The following is a 16605-nucleotide window of genomic DNA, read 5'->3' as shown; positions in this document are numbered from 1 at the left end:
GAAAGTGCAGCTCGTTACAACTCCGACTGAGAGCGCTCTCGTTTGCACAGACAAGTGTGCACAAGGATTAAAGGTTGCATAGATCGAGCTGGAATGCAGTGAAGCCATTTGACTCCCTCGGAAAAGTAGAGTCGGTATTGTGCGAGGCTTTAATGGTCAAACATATGCATGTTTTCTGCTCGAGTCCTCCTGCTTTGATAAAGCTCAGATAAATTTGGTGTCATCTATCAAGCAAGGGGAAGAGGAGAGGGAGACTGCGGGGGGTGAGGAGGGGAGGCTGGAGAACAGAAGTTAGGTTTCGCCACGGTACCGAGCAGTTATTTTATTGACGTGAGAAGACACAGGAAACGAGCTGCTTTCACTCTTGCATGTCGAGTCCTTCTGTTGGCGCACAAATCCAAAACAATTTCAGATTTTGAGAAATACGGGGGCAGCTGGCGTTCCCACAGCCGTGCCGGAATTAGCCGTTTACGCGCTGCAACCCTATCTGCTCTGCACCTGGGCAGCTAGCGTGGCAGGCCTGCACCTTTGACTTGGGCACACAGGCCACTGCTGCTGTGTGTGTCTGTGCGCATGTGTGTGCGTGAGAGAATAAGCAGCACGAGTGGGGCACTGCACGTGGAAAAAAAATTAAAATAAACGCTTCTCTGCATGTTTGAGCTTTTCTTTGTATTGGTGTAGCTGCAGATTTGTTCACCGTAACTTAGTGTGAATTTCATAACCATAATATCATTTTAGGCTAAAGTAAAGTAAAGTAAAGTTAGAGAAGTGATATTTTCTCATAGCGTTGTCTTAGGAACCTGAAAGCATGGAAGCATTTTTCACAATAAAAGAATTGCAGTCATGACTTGGGCGTCACTGGATGTGCGGACGCAAGAGAACCACTGCAGAACCACGCAACACAACACTAATGTGCGTTAAAGATAAAAACTGAATGTAGAACAAGTACAAAGAAACCAGAATATACAGTAAAAACAAGCAATACTTTCACTTACCAAAGTTGACCTATATTTACAGACTCTGATCTTTCCAGAGCTTTTAACCACATCTCTCAGTCTTTATCCCCAGATGGAAGCTGTTCAGGTGTCATTATTTTATCCAAGTAAATTTTAGGTTCACATGATTTTTTTTTTGTTTTGTTTTGTTTAAACTCTAAACTGTATTTGTGTGTTAAAGCCTTTGCGGGATTCAGATGAACTTTATTCAGACGAAGTGCTGCTGTGCTCTCCTAGTTGTAGCTGTGGTTTGTCCTTAATGTGTTAATGGCACCTGTTGTGCTAAAATTTTTAATGCTTATTCCAAGTCCTTTTTTCTTCTGCTTCTCATTCCACCCACATTAATTGAATAGAGCCACAAGCTACGTATTTGTATACGACCATTGTGGGAGTGAATGACCTTTATTTCTGTAACTGAAAACATACAGAGTCCTATATGCAGCTGTCCATAACTGAATAAGTATGTGTGTATAAAGATGCAACAGTCAGAGCCTATTGAAGGTTTAAAGATACATAAATTCATAGAAATAAAATCTTCAGTAATTGCTTGTTTTAAAGAGCCTTGACTTCAGCAACACTGAGACAATAAAACTTTAAAGGATGAATGTTTTAATTAGCAGGACTTCATTAACTTTTGTGGAGAGGTTTAGTGTCGTAAACGCAATTTCACAGTTTTCTGTAACCTGCCAAAAACCAAACCGTGCAGTTAAACTACTCCTAATTCACTATGTGCGACTTCATCCTGAGAAATATTAGCATTGCACCTTTCCGGAGCCTGTCACGGTGGGGCGACTGCATGACAGCCAGGCGTGGTAAACAGCGGTGACGAGGGAACATGTTGTCGCTCGTGTTGAACATCTGACCTGGCTGGAACCTGCGGCGAGTAGCACAGCTGAACAGGAGGCCGTCTGGATGGGAGAGGAAGGGAGGGGGGAGGTGGATGGGGGGGAGGCAGGCTTGGCTGTACATGCTTGGCTACTTGCCCCGGTCCCATTGACCAGACAGCTGAACTAGCAAGGGAGGGAGGGAGAGAGGAAGGGAAAGAGGAGTAGGAAATGGATTTAGCCTCACTTTTTTAGACATTATGTTGCGATCATCTCAGAGATGCAGGTAGTTTTCGAATGATGTGGCTACGCTGACACAGAACCGCAGATTTAAACCTATCAGTAGAAGATACTAAAGAAAAATGTGTGCAGCCCTGTTCACCGTGTTGCCAATCACAGAGCTGTCTCAAACCAGCCACGATCACGGATGGATACGAACGGGGCCACGGGGGGCCCAAGGGCTCGGGACGCCCAGGGTCCAGAGCCTCTGAAGTTACTGTTCGTACTGCTTGTTGGAAAGAGTTAAAACTTAAAATGAGCAGAAATATACGCAAAATTTAGGGATATAGTCAGTAAACAAACATAAGACACAAAATGTCCAAAAGCAAACAGGATGGAGGGGGGCGACCTTCCCCTTTCTGTGCCAGTGGACTCAATTACTCGCCCATTCCCACAGTACTGTACACATCTTACTCTCTGTCTCTGTTGCAAAGTATGAGCTTAAAGAAAAGTCAACCAAATGAATTGCTCATCGACAAACCTGCAATATATCTCCAACCCTGTTCTCTCTAAATGACATAATGAATCCTCTTGTATGTAGTTGTGTGTCCGTGCTCATGTGTGTGCCGTGGACGAGCATACACTTGTAGGCGTACGCAGCATGAGCACGTGTGCATGTTGTCTCTTTACTCGTCTGCGACTCACTGTTTCTGTGTCCCAGCAGGGGGGGCTGTGGGTGGCCCCGCCTACCAAGGGTCTGGTTCCAGCCAATCAGGTGCTAATGTGCAGGAACAGGAGAGGGCTGCGCTGACAGATGGCGGGCTGACCTGGAAAACCTGCCCCCTTTTCAGGGTTCAGCAGTTGGCAGATGACAGGTATTATTTCATAACCCGAAGACTGAAGAGGCTTTGGTGGTGACACACAAACACAATCATACTTTTAGTTTAAATAGTTGCTAAGTTGAGTTTTGTTTATTTTTATTAGTGCTTTTGTAAATTTTACACAGCTTTCCGATCCAAAAATCTCATAGTACCCTGTGATTTACATACATTTGTGATTCATGCTGTAATGGGTTGTGGAACTTGGATAATTCTGCTAATTCTTTAGAGAGTGCACATCTTTCGTTTTCAGTACCTGATGTCTCGTACACCCTTGCACAACACACAAACATAGACTTGCTCATGCAGTTTGACACACACACAAAAAAAGATGCATTTCAAATCTCCCGAATCGCAGTTATGAGTTAAGATGCATTGTTTTTTAATCGAAATATAACCAATACCTGCGTTACACAGTTCAACTCATTTTTGTCTTTTTTTCCTTTATGTTGTGGCCTTGAATTCTCAAATTAAACTACAGGCACCAAAACCTCTAAAAGTCCTCTTTGTGGCATTATGAAGATACAGATTCCCTGATATCTGAAATAGAAAAACACACACATGCAATGCACACGCATTACAAATTGCTTTACGAGCTCACCGTACACATAATTTCACCAGCACACGCACACGCACACACACACATTTATCTGAAGCTCCAACCAGCCATGTAACTTCAATGTCAGGACAAATCTGTCTGGCAGAAAGTGCTTTTTGATGAAGTTGTTCATAAATTTTAATACAACATGTCAGCGAACATGATGTATAGACTGGCTGCTCATTCATATTTTAGTCTGCCACTGAGAAAACAGCAGGGTTGTACCTTGCTCCACCTTAAAGTGCTGTGTGGTTAGTGCTGTCAGAGTGCAGGCAAACACTGAGTGTGTCTGCTACACAGGTTCAAGCATTTTATTCTGGAGGAAGCAGCATCATAAACGCTAGAACTGAAATATAATTTTACACATACAGCTAACAAAAGCTAATGCACGTCGTCATGTAAAATCATTTTGAAGGTATAAATCATTATTTGTAGATAAAAGCCCGACTTTCTTGCTTTTAAAGGTAAACAATTCAAAATTCACACAAACCAACCTTAATGCACCCATGTAATACAGATTAGGCTAATGCTAGCTAACAAATATATATTAGCAGCACTATGGAGATATAGCTGAGAATTGGCCCAGATTTGGCACGTTAGCTTATACGTAGTAGCCGTTTGTTGTTGCTGATTTTAAGTAAGATGTGTTAAGATGGTCTCTGAAGCACTGAATGGCACAGATAATGCTACATGTTAGCTGAAGTCGTAACCAGATGGTGACTGCCATAAATGAAAAGGCTTAGGCGAATGCTGGCATTCAGATATTAGCGTATATTGTGATTAAATGCTTCCATAAAGTACACAGTTAGATGAATTAGCAACAAGCAGTAATGTGTGTGTTAGCTCTAGTGCTAGATGATTAGCAAGAAAGTGTGTTTGCTGGGCGACATCTTTGTTTGCGAAGACTTTTACGAACTTTTCTCAGTTCGTATTTACATGAGTATTTAAATCTAAGAAATAAGCACAAGAACGTGTGTAAATATGCTGAAATGAGGACATGTTTGACAGATTTGTAGTAGTGCAAGAAAATTTTCATTTTAAGTTGCGTTGATGCTCATTTGGTCAACACAACTCCTGAGAAGCAAGTCATGGACTTCAAGCTAATATAACATATACCAGATACACTGTGTAATATGTATTGCTTGGTTGGACACTTGAAAGCTTGCCAGTGTTTCACTTTAAAGTTTTCAGCCAGAGCGGTACAGAGCCCCTTTAGATATTCCTGTCGATGAAAGATCTCAAACATTGAGTGTTAAAAATGTTAAGGGTCAAAAGGAGAAACAGGAGTCAGACAAAATTATTCATCGTTTGATTTTGCTCTGAACAGCTGAGCTTCATATCGAATTCCCCTTCTCACGACTGCGACTGATGCTTGCCTCGCTGAGTCGAAGGTGGCCCGTATCTGATTTTCCCAACCTAAGACTCTCGCCTTGTATGAAAATGAGACACATTACCGGCCCATTAATTGATCTGGGTGCTGCTTTGAAATGTGGACCGCCCTGAGAATCAGGAATTAGGGCAGACTCCGGGGCCAATTAGGTGGGTTTTCGCCACATCTCCCCCCGGCTGCTCTGGAGCATCTCAATCAGTGCGAACCGTCCACAGGTGAAATGCCAGACCGAGCCGCCGCTCGCTGTCGTGAATGCTAAAGGCGGGTCGAGCAGTAATGCTATTCATGTCCAAATCATGCCCTGCATACAGCACAGGGGCCAGAGGCTAATAGCTTCTCATTGTCTGGCCTCACCGTCAATGATGCTCCACCTGCTGCTGCACATCTTTGTTCTTCATTCACCTCAGTTTACCTTCCCTTTTCATATTGCCAATAATACAAGAAGCAAATATATATATAGAAGAGACGGGGAGGTAATTATCCCTCTGGGAGGGTCCTTCCTCTTCCTTTTTCAAAGATTTTAATTTGTAATACACAATCGCTTACATGCCGGGGCCAAGTATACTTTATATATACCTGTAGATTCATTTTAAGCAATGAAAAGTGACAGATCATCTCACATTTAACTTTTCCTGCAACTTTGACTAATAACAAAAATAAAAAAACAATAATAATATTTTTGTGACAGTTTTCGACATTTTATCTAATTAAGCCTTGAATTAAACATGTACAAAATGTTAATTTTACAAATGCACTTCAAGTTTAGTCCAATTTCAGCTAGATTGAATGTAACCAGGAATTGGTTAAACTCATAAAGAAATTTGAAAAGTAATTAGTAAAAGTTGCTGTTTGCTACCTACGTCTCTGTGGAGTAAAATCAAAATTGTAAATATGTCTTTTTATAGAAAGTTCCCTCGGGCTGTGTCCATGTTACATCTAATTATGATTGCCTGTCTGTCATATTTCAGCCATGTAATCCCTGGGAGCTGACTGTCTGACCATGTGCTGTGTTCAGATGTGTCCTGCCACTCTAAACCCTGTTGTAATCCCGCGTTCAGCCAGCGTGAGCCTTAATTGAAATAATCCCTGCTGATGAGCAGGGCAGCGCTGCAAAAACCTGCAGCCCGAGCCAGTTTTCATGATGGGTCCAGTTTAACCCACTGTGTGACTCTGACCTTTGTCTCGCTGCTCGCTGGGACCATCTGAACCCATCCCAGTAAGGACATCTGGTCGGATACTGGGGAGGTTGTTTGATCTGCCTGGCTGGTCCCAGAGGCCTTACAGACCCTCTCCTACTTACTGTACAATGCTGAGTGGTGCAGGAGGGGCACAACAGAGCACAGTTTAATGTCAATGCGGAATGAGGGAGCTGCCTCTTTGAGTAGTAGTATCGAATTAGTAAATACAGGTTTTTACAGATCCAGCACAGTCCCTACCCCAGTAGGTCCTGCTGAAGGGATGCACAATATTTCAGCCCTCTGCTGTAAATTAGCCACATGATAAACACTTGCAGTAATGTGCATCAATGGGTGAATGTCGCATTCAATAAAACAAACATAGGCAGCTGTAGCAACAGTCTGCACAGGCTGTTAGCATGTTAGCCCATCCACCAGCCACGGGCGCTAATGTAACAGTAACAGTTATTGTAATCATTAAGTACTGATTGATTTGGGGTAAAGCTTATTAGAATGAAGGTCCAAAAATGTCTTTTAGGCTGTTTATTCTACTGCTAAACTCTAAGCATCCTCATCACCAAGGTACGCCTGACACTGCTGCTAGAAGGAAGAGACACTGAGGTAAGTTGTGATTTTCAACATATTGTTGTTAATATAAGAAAGTCCACAGAATTATGTTTATCCACAGTTAGCATAAAGTGCATGAAAAGTGACACTTAGGCAACATATAAATTGGAAAAAAGTATAGGAGAGCTGTAAGGTAACAGCAAGAGAGGCAACAGCCAGAAAAATATACTGAAATATTATGTTTACGATAAACAAAGCTCAACACAAAAGCTCGACGTCCTGTTTTAAACTACAAAAAAACCTCCAGTGTCTGTGAAAGTTTTAAACACAGAATCTTAAGATAATAAACCGCGAGACAAAACAAAAGAAAAACAAGTAAAACCTACTCACTGTCTGTTTTCAAGATTTTAAACATACCCACTTTGTTTAAACAGCTCTGTTTATAATGCATCACCTCTGAATTATTATCTGCTGTGTGTTCTTCACTAATGAATGTGTTTCTCTCTGTATTTAGTTATTCTGTGTCTGAATGGGTCTGTCTCTGCCTCTTTTTCCTGCCACTGTATCTAAAACAGTGCATTAACATCTGCAGCCCATTTAATGCTGCTGACACCAGGCTAATAACAGTGTGTGTGTGTGTGTGTGTGTGTGTGTCTGTGTGTTAGCGTATAGCTTAAGCACCAGCCAACAAGCACAGCTGAAAGGTGTCACCGAAGCTCCTACGCCTCCTCTAACAGTTACTGATTCAGGGGGCGCTTGTTTTTTTAACTCCTTTTTCTTTTGTGTGTGTGTGTGTGTGTGTGCGCGTGCGTGCTTGCATGCGTTCTCAAGCTGCTGACTTTAAAGGAACATTCAGCACAAATGCTTTATGTGTTTAACATCCAGTTCCCTCTCCAGTTCAGTGGCAGTAATGGACGAGGTATTACTTGTAATCCACAGAAGGTCGACGTGGGCCAACACCTGAGGGACTAGTTTTTCTTGCGTGTAGGTGAACGCAGGAGTGATAGGGCTGATTGGTGTGTGCAGATTGAAAGGAGGGGTGGATGTTGAAAACAGAGTAAAAAAAAAAAAAAACATTTAACAAAGCGTCCATATCCTTTGCTTATTCTCCCATCTTCTGTTTCTCTGCATTGTTATTTGTCCATTTCAAATTATTGATCTTTTACAAATATTTTTCAAGGTATCTTAATTACTCGCAAAAGAAGCGGCGCTTGGCTGGCGGACAACACAAATAAGTTAATTTGCATTTCTGTGTTGTGAGTGTTTTGGCAGGCGCTGCGCTGGTCCAGATTGTAACCCCTATTTCTGCCTCCAAAAACCTGCCTTGGAGGAGCGTCCACGGAGGGATTAGGGATTTAGTGGGGAAGGTAAGTGTGACTACAAGCTTTGGCTCGCCATCTGCTCCCCAGCAGAGTTGAGGCCAACCTGTGCAGCCTGCAGCAAAGACCTGGGCACTGTGCTAACTCTGGCTCGAGCCAACCTGGCGCCCGCGGCCCCAATCACCAACAGTCTGCTGATTAGTTGTAAGAAGCGCTCCATATGTAGCAAAGTTTTTTTTTTTTCCTCCTGTCTTTCTGTCTGTCTCCTTCCTTTCCTTCCTCTCCTCTCTCTCACAGCATTAAATAAATATGGATGTATGGAATTTTTTTTTTTTTTTAGCAAATGGCAGATCGCCTTCGGTTGTCTGGCAGAGTGAAAACAGGCCTGTTCTTCTTCTCTCTTTCTCCCTCTCACCTCTGACAGAATACCAAGCCAGGGAAGGAAAGGAAGATGAAGAAGAAGAAATCCTGGCTGTCCTCCTCTCTTTTTCTCCTTCCTTCCCTTGCTCTCTTTTGCCTGGCAGCGCCGGGAGACAGATGACAAGGGTTTGTGGCCGTCTGATCACCCCTGGGTGGGTATTTTCTAATTTATTTAACGGCAGCTTATTAAAGAAAAAACAAGATGAAGAGGAGAGGGATGAGGAGGAAGAATAAAGAACACAGGCGGAAAGGCAGGTCTCTCCCCCCCGGCGGCCAGGGGAGTCGGCCCAGTCAGGGAAGAACCCGCGAAGAAGAAGGAGAAGAGGATGCACCAAGTCCCCTGGTAGAGATACCCGAGAAGATCAAACAACACAAGAGAAGGAGGGAAAGAATAGGGGAAAAAAAACAAAAGAAACATAATGCTCATTATTATATTGCAGCTATTCCTGTTGCCAGGAACCTATTTCTCACTATTAATTATTCATATTTTATTTCAGTAATCCAATACTCAGGTGAGAGCGGCTGCTCGTGATAGAACATGTAATTTCGAAGCTTAATGGCAGCAGGGCGGCCTCAGCAAGGGATTAGAAGCGGAGTATAAATCACTAATGGCTGCATGAACGTACGGCGGCTTGAATCCGTCTTGCTTTGTGTTTACTTGTGTTTTATTGCCCCGCGTTGCTCCGAGGAAAACACTTTGTGATGACCTTCCTGCAGAACTTGAGAAACACAACTGCTGCAAGAGAAACAGAAAAGGGGGGTGGGGGTAAGAAATCACACTTTCCAGGCAGAATAAAGCGTGTTCTTTCCTGATTTGTCTAAACAAAAGAGTTCCTCAGCACCTTCCTCTCTTCCTCTGGCTGACAACAGATATAGAAAAACAGAGGGTAGTGCAGGGCGTGACATATTTGCAAATGCACACATCCCCTGATTCATACAAAGTATGTTTTTCAAGCAGAATAGCGCCATCATTTACTTTTGATCCGATTAGCTTGATTCTCTCCTCGTTCTCTCTCCGCTGTGTGAAATCCATCTCTTCTTCACCCAAACACCTCGATTTGTCTGCTTGCTGAAACACTTCACCATATTAACAATTTATGGACTTTAGGGAAGATTATAAACATACAGCATTTCTGTCAGCTCACTATAAGCCTGAGGCGGTGCCTTTTTTTATTTTATGCTGCCACATAAACGTCTCTGTCATCCCCTTCCCCATCGCTCTCAGACAGGCTGACTTTGCAGGAGGTGTTCGCTCCTTCCTATCCGTCCATATTCTCTTTTGTGGACATGGGAAAAGGCTAAAAAAAGCAAGGAGACATGTTTGCTTATGCACACCGTAATGTTTGTTTTCATCTAAAGTTGCACAGCAGAACAATTTTCCAGCATAAATTTTCTTTTTTTCTGCATGCGTTCGTTAGGTGGTGAATTATTGTAGAAAAAAAGAAAAAGAAAGGCCTTTGACAAAGAAGTGTTGGGTTGTTACATTGTTACATTAGGTTTCCTTTTTTGTTAATAATGTAGTCCAGCGGGAGAAATCAGCTCACTTAAGTCTGCAAGAGCTTAAAAAGTCAAGAGTCAGAATGTTAGGCACCGACAAGTTTGGCAAACACATATTTTAACCTGATAAAATGCAAAAAGCCGATCTAGATTTAACTTTAGGTTTACATTAGACACATCTCTTTCTTTAAATTGATGCCAGGTAGCTAAAGACTGGATACAGGGGGATCCAGCTAGTCTGAACTGTGCTTCCCAACACCTGCTGTTTAATCCGTAAAAAAACAAAAAAGTTGTATAACAATAATTCTCCATTTTATGGGGTTATTTGTGCTAAGCCAAGCTAACTTGCTGCGGGCTGTAGCCTCTTATTCAGTGGTGGAGCATTGGGTTGGGATGCAGAAGGCATCGGGTTCAAATCCCACCCCACCAGGTGTGGCCCCACCCAGCCACCCAGCCAAGGTGCCAACCTTGGTGCCGGTCCCGAGCCCAGACAAAAAGGGGTTGGTTGTGGCAGGAAGGGCACCCGGCATAAAAACGCATGCCAAATCAACGTGTGCTGTGGTGACCCCTGAAGGGACAAGCCGTTGATTGACCAACTCTATTACTTGATTCCCGGGGTCAGAGGTCATTAGTGACGAGAAGTGAAGAATGCCTTCAGAACGAGTGCACGAAGTCACTCCTTTTAATCCTTATTTAACAAGCCGGCCAAAAACACCTCCACCCACAGCGACTAGTAATGTCTGTGAATGTAAACATACTGCAAATGTGCTCTAGTGTCTACTGTGACAAGTGATAAGGCAGTTTTTGACATCCTGTTTCTTCTTTTTTAGGCGGTGGAGGGCGGGTTTGCTGGGCAGCATTTAGCCTCACAAGAAAAAAGGCAATTAGGTCATAGAATATGCACACATCTTGCATGCTCTCTGGTCTCCCACAATTTGGGTTAAAAAAAAGTAAAGGTCAGCCACGTTAGTCAGATTGCGCTCGACAAATTCTAAAAAGGCTCGCTGGTCACGCCGAATGTATTCCCTGCAATATAATTAGCCCCCTCAATTCCCTATTGTGCCAGGCTACCGGGTGTCTGAAAAGCCTCACCCCTTCCCCCAAAATGCCTTTCACCTCTGCTTGCTCTGCAGTGATGCCCCCTCCTTCCTTTCCCTTGCCTTCCTCTTGTCTCTCACCGCTCTATCACACATTGTTGCTACTCTAAACTTGCTGCAGATGCGGTCGGCTGATGCATAAATTAGTCATCAACATTAGCATTAGCCGGCGCGTGGCACCCGGTGCCAACTGCTCTCCGAACGGCCATAAAAGGTCATGTTTTGATGACTGAATGCCACACAGGCACCTTGGCTCCCCGGAGGAGGGTTCCCCAGGTGCACGTGAAAGGTTAAAAATTACCTACCCGCCACCGCCTGTCTCTGGCGAAGGAAATAATTAGGGGGTTTTTAGGGAGCGGCAGAATGCCTCGCTGTCAGATGACAGAGCGTTACCTAATGGTCGTATCTGGGGAAGAGTCAACCGGCCTGTCATTCTCTTGACAGGACAAATGAGCATAATGGTGGCAGGGAAATGGGCGCCTGTTCCCCCTCTTTTTTTCAGCCAGGAGGAGGAGGAGGAGGAGGGGGTAAAATGGCAGCGCCTGAGCAGAATAACACAAGGACTTTAACCTTTTACATAAATGTGTTAACACGTGTATGAGTGCTGTTTAAAAGTGAGGCTTGATGCTGCTCCAAGGTGGGCTGAGCTTCTCACCACTCCCTTATTTTGTTTGACCTATTTCCCAATGCACCGTGCCAGACTTTTATTTTGTAAACTGTGCAGGAGATGCAAGAGGACTAGTACATACTTTTAATGTCTGTTCATCAAAGTCAGGATCTGTAAAGAAAAATACCAATATTCCTAATGTTACAATTTTTGAACTCTAAACCACTTGTAATTTTGTTACGAATCTCAATACTTCCTACAAAACAACACCTAAAATAAGAACCTTAAGACGGTAATGAACTTAGATTGCGTAGCCATCCTCCGAGGCAGAAGGGGGCGGTATAGAGCACCGTTGACGTATGAAAGGAAAGGAAGGAAGAGGAAGCCGTGCGGTTCGGCCACTCGGTTAATCAGGTTCTTCGCTTTGCTGAGCTCACAGGTGTTTGTGGACAGTTGGCTGGAGCTCGAACTGTCGCGATAAGCTGGCACCATGTCCGTTTATCTTTTCCCTTGAAACATGAGACGACTAGACGACTAACAGGGAAAAACGGAGCATTCTGGAAGCAGTTTGTGAGCTTCAAAGGGGGAGGAGCGCGGGACAGGGGTTAACGAGCAGCACCTGGGGGCTGGTAGCTCACCTGTCCACACACTGAGCTGCACTAATTAGAGGCTGTTGGCGCTGCACAAACGCGAGCACTAACAAGCGTTCTCAGGTTGTCAGAAACGACTCTGCTAGTGTGGAACCTTGAACTAATCATCTAAAACAAGGTGACAGAAACCTACTGACTGAAAGAGTCTGCTTTGTTTCTGTGTTTGGTTCAAATGTTCATAGTTTGATTTGTTTAAGTCTTAAGCTTAACGCGTGAACTGGTTTGTTCTTTTCTGCTACAGCAGTCTAATATAAAGTTATTTTTAAAGCAGCAGTGAGCTTCACTTTTATTTTTCACTGGGCAACGTGAAATATAAAATCACATCACACAATAAAATAATTTAGCTTATGTGCACTGGATGTAGTTTAGCTGCATAATGCTAAACAAAGATGGTAATTTTAAGCATGAATCAAAGCACCGTTTCTGCCAGATATTCAGCTAAAATCCAGACAGTAAGTAACAGATACATGCATAAAGCTTGTGAGGGTCAGGGGCTGAACCCCCCCCCCCACACACACACACACACACACACAGAAGAAGGCACTAAGCACAGCTGGGGTTTTACAGGAAGAAAAACAACTGTACATTGATGCACTGATTTCTTTACAGAACCACTTGATCCGATTCGACACACTGTTGTCTCACAGCTGCAGCGGCTCCTGGAGTGAATCGCATCCATGTTTACCAGATGTTGAACCTGTCATCCTGAAGTCCAAACACCCAGAGCCGCAGTTTCCCTAAGGTGTGTATTTTACTGGCTGTCGACTCTTTGTCCAGTACAACATTTCTTCTCCTGCCTACAGTAGTTTATTTGGTTGTGTCACTGTACAGATGTTACTGTGTATGTTCTCAGACAGGTCTTGAGCACCAGTAGATGCATTAGCTGATTGAACGTCTTTGCATTTGTTTGTGTTTTAAATACTTCACAAGCTAAGAGGTGCTAGTAAAATATAAAGTATCTATTTTCAATACAACCTTCCAATGCAAACCTGCAGTACTCGCAGTAACCAGCAGGAAATCCACTCGCTCAACTTCTAAAGTTGCTGTGTAAATAAGATGCTTTCACGTGGAATCATTTAATTTTCCCCTCTGGATCAGATCTTGGGTGGATCTTGGATTTGTCTTGGCTGCGTTGGTGGTGTTTTTTTTTTTTATCCTGCCGTGTTGAGCTTGTGTCAGCTCTGCACACCTCTGATCAGCCTCTGAGCTTCTGAGGTGCAGTTTACCCCCCCCCCCAAAATCAACACACACACCACCTTCATCTGTGTATTCTTCCTGAGCCACATCCTGCATGCTAACAAAGGGGTTATTAACATAACAAACTTAAATGCCCTATATAAATAATACGTTCGCAGAAATGCAAACCGGCTCAGCTGACACTGTTTAGGCAGCGCCTCCAACATCTGTTTATGAGCACTTTGCCTAATGATATCATCCGATATCATTAACTGTGGCATTGCGTGCCGCAGCAGCAGGTGCAGCTGTTTATGCCCCCCCACCCTCCCACAAACACCTCCCTCACACACATATATCCGCGCACACACTCGAAGAGAAAAGACTTTTGCAGTCTCCTCAGACATCAGCACCAACCCTTCCCTCCCCTCCACCCCATGAATCGCCAAACCACTCATTAGGACAATTTTACTCAACAAAAAAAGCGGCCCCTATGATTTCAATCTGTATATCACCTGTAATTGTAGTTTTTAGTCAGAGCTTGATTCCATACATTTAGCAGGAGCAAACTGCAACTGCGGGCGCGAGCGCTGGAAGCACGCCTCTCGCTGCGGCCGCCAGCTGCAGAGGCTGTTTTTAGATGGCAGCCGCTTTCCGCGGGGAGGCTCCTGCAGGCCTGTGTATGAGTGTGCTTTCCAGGGGAGGTGGAGGTGGAGCTTGGCGGGTCCCTGCTTTGTTTCCTGACTTGGTTTGCTCTGTTTGGATCCTGGAAATTATAGAAAATTATTGAAATTATTATTTCTGGCAGCGACAACGAAACTGCTTCCTCTTCCTGACCGGAAGGCTACGTTCTGGGTCTTCGCAGGTTCTCTGGAGCCTGATTTGATCGTCCGCTTCTGTAATTAGTCAGATGGTCGATTCAAATGTTGTGCGACACAGAGCTATCTGTTGCATTAGCGCTTTACACCAAGGCGATCACGGTATTTATAGATCCAAAACAAACAATGCATATGGCAAAATGTTAACTGGCTCATTCTTTATTTTTATTTCAGGGAGAGAAACAAAATAAGAGCAGCCACTTATCCATTGTCTGCTCCTCCAATTACATATTCTTCTGATCTTAACACAAACGGTTTAGTTATTAAAGGGCTGTAGCCCTTTAGTTCTTGAACACTTTACATACTTCTCAGGTCAGTTCCAGGTAACTAAGAATCAATCTTAGGTGGGCTGTGTCCTACTCAGTGTGTGCGGCAGTAAAACTTTTATTTTTTACTTTGACATGCAAAAAAATGTGTGTATTGCTGGATTTGTATTCTTCCCTATTGTTGCTGCTTGTTAATTGGTGTATCGTTGTGATGCTGACAGTTGTCGTTGTTTCTGTATTTAGGTCTGGTTGGATTTGGCTTCACTGTAGTGGGATTAATTATCTTTAGATTAATTCATGTTGAGATTTCAGATATGTTGGAACATTTAGGACTTTGGGCTCCTCATAACTGTACCAGAATTTTGACTTTTATTATTTCTGTATAATATGAAAAAATATATACGTCCAAAATTATATTCTACCTCATGCACTGTAAATGTCTGTAAATAGAGTTGCCTTCAATGCCTACTGCTTTAAGCCTGGTTCTCACAGTTGAAAATTTTGTTGATGTGTCTTTGCCAGTCTGCCCAACTTTAATGGATAACTTTGGTCATTCCAAATTAATTATTTTGTAAATTACTTGTTGGCTTTTGGAGAATGACCACAATCTCTTTAATTATTGCTCGACGTGTTGTCCAACACATCTGCTAAAAGATATTAAAAATATTCAGTTGAGAGAAGGACAGGAAAGAAGAAGACAGGAAAAGTTAGCATTTGTTGTACTCATTGTGTTTTTAGGAATTTGCTCATTGAAACACTGACGCTTTTAACGAAAGCCAAGTAGGTTGATACACTAGTATATTCTTTACATAACATAATTTTGAAAATTAAATATACGTCTCAATACATAATATGGCACTTGCTATTCTTTTCTCGATAATGTGAAGCTGTAAATACCACCACTCATCTCGTCCTGCAAATCTGAAATTCCTCATTCTTGACAGTTTTACCCAAAGATGAGAATGTTGGCACCCAGAGGAGGAGTTTTATTTGCAGGCAAGGACCCCGAAACTGAACCTGCTCTGAGCACTGAGGGCCACCGGGAAATACACACCGACCACACACACAATTATGTAGCTCATATCTACACTTGTTAATGTTTACATGTACGCACACACACGACATCAAATACTTCTAAACCTGAGAAAACACACATGTAGACAACAAACACACTCCTCCTCCTTCCAGCTGTTCCTTAAATGTTGATTACACAAGACACTGAAGGCTGCCTCCTCGATGCCCTCCTCCCATATTTCCCCCGAAAGGAGGCTGAGCGGGACTTGCTGACCCGAGGTGTTCGGTGACCTGAGGTTGAGGGTCTAGAGAGGACCGCAGCCTCAGGGCCTCTTGGCTGGTCTCTTCCCCCCTTTTCCCTTGCCTTCCCTTCCTTCAGCTCTGTAAGCAGCACGTCTCAGGACGGAAGACATGGGCAGAGACAGCAACGGCCCGGGGACAACTTGCCAAGAAGCAAAATATCAAAAATTAAAACCTTCAAACTAGTCTGCTGAGATGCTCGGGTAACTTTACGTCAAGTGAACCGTAGACGGGGGAGAAATGAATTGAGATGACGATTATTGGACCTGATTTTGTTCAGAGGAAATTTCTACATTTTCAGGCGTTTAGCTCAGGTTTTTGTCCAGCAGGATTATAATAAAAGTTCATGGTGCACCATGCTACAAACCGGAGCTTTAACTTAACATTAACAGAAAGAAACAGTCATAATCAAATTAGAAAAATGCTGTACGTGCAACAATGCTTTTACCCAAACATGGCAGACTGGCCTAAACTTTTCAAAGTCAATAAAACCTCTGCAAAACGCAGTATTTGTTAGAGTTAATTTGTTCAGTAAACATCCCGCACCATTTTATTTTATACCTTTTTATAACTCAAATACTCAAATAATTTGACTACATGCAAATGGTATCAAACATCCCGCTTCCTTTTTACATACAAAAATATCCCTCTTCCTTTAGCTGGAGAACATCCTCCGTGTAATGACGTCAGGAGGAGTTTTTCAGCTTAGATGATGTCATTTGATGGCTAAGTGCGACC

At 43.2% G+C, this 16605-nt stretch overlaps 1 long non-coding RNA gene across 2 annotated transcripts in view; it reads left to right on the top strand.

The window, feature by feature from the left end:
- Positions 1 to 16605, top strand: part of LOC137125381 (uncharacterized) — a 218378-nt gene that overhangs the window by 163611 nt on the left and 38162 nt on the right. For both annotated transcript variants that reach the window (XR_010914133.1, XR_010914132.1), the window contains exons 7-8: positions 2763 to 12354; positions 12846 to 12978. This is a non-coding gene — a long non-coding RNA (uncharacterized lncRNA). The remainder of the gene's footprint in view (positions 1 to 2762; positions 12355 to 12845; positions 12979 to 16605) is intronic.

The sequence above is a fragment of the Channa argus genome, chromosome 4 (assembly GCF_033026475.1).
Source record: "Channa argus isolate prfri chromosome 4, Channa argus male v1.0, whole genome shotgun sequence".
Taxonomy (NCBI): domain Eukaryota; kingdom Metazoa; phylum Chordata; class Actinopteri; order Anabantiformes; family Channidae; genus Channa; species Channa argus.
This window is presented reverse-complemented; position numbering and strand designations above follow the sequence as displayed.